Consider the following 3,557-nt stretch of genomic DNA (forward strand, 5'->3'; position numbering starts at 1 on the left):
GGCGGCACGCAAGCTCGCGGTGAATGCTTCTAACACTAACAAGCAAGCCTACATCAGTCCCAGGAGGAACTGTGGAGGTAGGTGTAGCCTGACAGCTGGTAGTGACGCGAAGGGAAGACCTCCACGCGAGTAGCCTGGGGTCCGCGGATACTCTGGTGCGGAACCCGATGCGCAGGTGGCAGGAGAGGACCAAGTGCGGGAGAGTAGCTTCCCACATCTGGCCAGCCGACGCCCTCGGGCATCACGGTCCTGGAAGGGTAGATCGCAGAACGCGACAGATCACCAGATCGGACAGAGGGGTGCAACAGCGTTAGAGCACGGTACAGGTGCTGATGGGTGGTGTACAACTCGTGGCGAAGAGCTCGGTTAGCTCTATCCAGCCCATCAGCATGCAGAACCAGGTTCTGATGGTAGAAGGGCTCTCGGGTGACAGTGGAGTAGGCAACAGTGTAGTATCCCTCTGCACCAACATCGGATGCGATAGCAATGTGCCTGAAGGGGGAGGTGTCCAACTCCTGATACTCTCCACGAAGACGTGTCAAAGCAGCATAAGCAGCATCGTGGACCGGCATGTCGATAGTCACTCCAACACCATGAGCAGTGTGCAGCACGGTAGTGGAGTCATACTCCCGAGAGTAGAGGTGGACGATGGCATGGTACTGCTCCTGGTTGAAGTCCTGGTACTCCTCATAGACGGTGTACTCAGGGTGCCAGCGATAACCCAGATAGGTCATCATCTCAACCAACACAGTAGGTGATCCTGAGGCACCAATGGCCGTTGTGTGGCGCACGACCTGTCTCGTGGGTTCCATCTGAAGACAAAGATGTTTTCACAGGAGTCAAATGACAATGTGGATAATGTTCAAATACTACTCTAAAGAATAACTAGGGCTTATCCAACTTTGGGGTGAATGTGGTCACGGGATCCTAATGTTAGAGTTAGTAAAATCGTTTAACCCGAGTAGGAGAGAGTTCAGAGTCCCAGAGTAAGGATCGAGGAGTAAAAGATCCTAATACCACCCAGATGGCGACATGGGCCCATGGGCCGCACAACCATGTTAGTAAAACAATTTTCGCTGACTAGACTCGACTTCGGCCAAGGAGTGTGGAAGGGGGATTCCTACAGGCAGTCGGCTCTGATACCAACTTATGACGCCCTCGATTTGACCGTACACTAATCATACACGCAAACGTGTACGATCAAGATCAGGGACTCACGGGAAGATATCACAACACAACTCTACAAATAAAATAAGTCATACAAGTATCATATTACAAGCCAGGGGCCTCGAGGGCTCGAATACAAGAGCTCGATCATAGACGAGTCAGTGGAAGCAACAATATCTGAGTACAGACATAAGTTAAACAAGTTTGCCTTAAGAAGGCTAGCACAAACTGGGATATAGATCGAAAGAGGTGCAGGCCTCCTGCCTGGGATCCTCCTAAACTACTCCCGGTCGTCGTCAGCGGGTTGCGCGTAGTAGTAGGCACCTCCAGTGTAGTAGTAGTTGTCACCGACAGTGGCGTCTGGCTCCTGTGCTCCATCGTCTAGTCGCAGCAATTGAGTATAGAAAGGGGGAAAAGGGGGAGCAAAGCAACCGTGAGTACTCATCCAAAGTACTCGCAAGCAAGGAGCTACACTACATATGTATGCATTGGTATCAAATGGAAAAGGCTATCATATGTGGACTGAACTGCAGAATGCCGGAATAAGAGGGGGATAGCTAGTCCTATCGAAGACTACACTTTTGGTAACCTCCATCTTGCAGCGGAGAAGAGAGTAGATGGTAAGTTCACCAAGTATCATCGCATATCATAATCCCAACCGTTGATCCTCCCCTCGCCGCCCTGTGAGAGAGCGATCACCGGTTGTATCTGGCACTTGGAAGCGTGTGTTTTATTAAGTATTCGGTTCTAGTTGTCATAAGGTTAAGGTACAACTCCAAGTCGTCCTGTTACCGAAGATCATGGCTATTCGAATAGATTAACTTCCCTGCAGGGGTGCACCACATAACCCAACACGCTCGATCCCATTTGGCCGGACACACTTTTCTAGGTCATGCCCGGTCTCGGAAGATCAACACGTCGCAGCCCTACCTAGCACAACAGAGAACTTAGCACGCTGGTCTAAATCCTATGGCGCAGGGGTCTGGGCCCATCGCCCATTGCACACCTGCACGATGCGAGGGCGACCGGAAGCAGACCTAGCCTAGCAGGCGTTCCAGTCCAATCCGGCGCGCGCCGCTCAGTCACTGACGTCATGAAGGCTTCGGCTGATACCACGATGTCGAGTGCCCATAACTGTCCCCGCGTAGATGGTTAGTGCGTATAGGCTAGTGGCTAGACTCAGATCAAATACTAAGATCTCGTTAAACGTGTTATCTTGAAATAACCGCGAACGTCGACCAGGGCCAGGCCCACCTCTCTCCTAGGTGGTCTCAACCTACCCTATCGCTTCGCCACAAAGATCCACTCAGAGGGCCGTCGGGACAAACGTCCTTTCAGACCCAATCCGTGAATCACTCGCGGGTACTCCTACGAGCCGACCCATCTTTAGTCACCACAAGTATCATATATTATGCCGTGATCACCTCCCGAGTGATCATGGCCCGATAGTATAGCATGGCAGACAGACAAGAATGTAGGGCCACTGATGGTAAACTAGCATCCTATACTAAGCATTTAGGATTGCAGGTAAGGTATCAACAGCTGGAGCAACAATGACAGGCTATGCATCAGAATAGGATTAACAGAAAGCAGTAACATGCTACACTACTCTAATGCAAGTAGTAGAGAGAAGAGTAGGCAATATCTGGTGATCAAAGGGGGGGCTTGCCTGGTTGCTCTGGCAAGAGAGAGGGGTCGTCAACACCGTAGTCATACTGGGTAGCAGCGGTGTCGGTCTCGATGTCTAGCAAGAGAAGAGGGGAAAGAAACAATAAATATAATGCAAACAAATGCATGACGATGCATGGCATGACAAAGCTGATACTAAGTGTGCCCTAACGCGGTACGAGGTGGTACCGGTGAAGGGGGAAAACATCCGGGAAAGTATCCCCGGTGTTTCGCGTTTTCGGGCAGAGGAGCCGGAGGGGGAAAGTTGTGTGTTCACTATGCTAGGGATGCGTGGCGGACGAACGGGCTGCGTATCCGGATTCGTCTCGTCATTCTGAGCAACTTTCATGTGCAAAGTTTTTCCATCCGAGCTACGGATTAAAAGATATGATTTTCTAAAGATTTTATTAATTTCTGGAATTATTTTTAATTCGAAAATAATTGCTAAATTGCTAGGCGCACCTAGCACAGTGTACACAAAAGTGTACCCAGTGGCTGACAGGTGGGCCAGAGGGACCAGTTGACCAGTCAACGCTTGACTGGTCAACAGGGGTGGGACCCCCCTGTCATTGACTGTTTTAGTTAATTAGGGTTTAGGTTAATTAGTTAGGCTTAATTAGTTGTGTTAGTTTAATTAATCAAAATTAATTAAGTTAATTAATTAATTAATTATTTTTATTATTATTATTTTTTCTTTTTAAAATACGTTCTGGGGTGCTGGG

The sequence above is a fragment of the Triticum urartu genome, chromosome 3, assembly GCF_003073215.2.
Source record: "Triticum urartu cultivar G1812 chromosome 3, Tu2.1, whole genome shotgun sequence".
Lineage (NCBI taxonomy): Eukaryota > Viridiplantae > Streptophyta > Magnoliopsida > Poales > Poaceae > Triticum > Triticum urartu.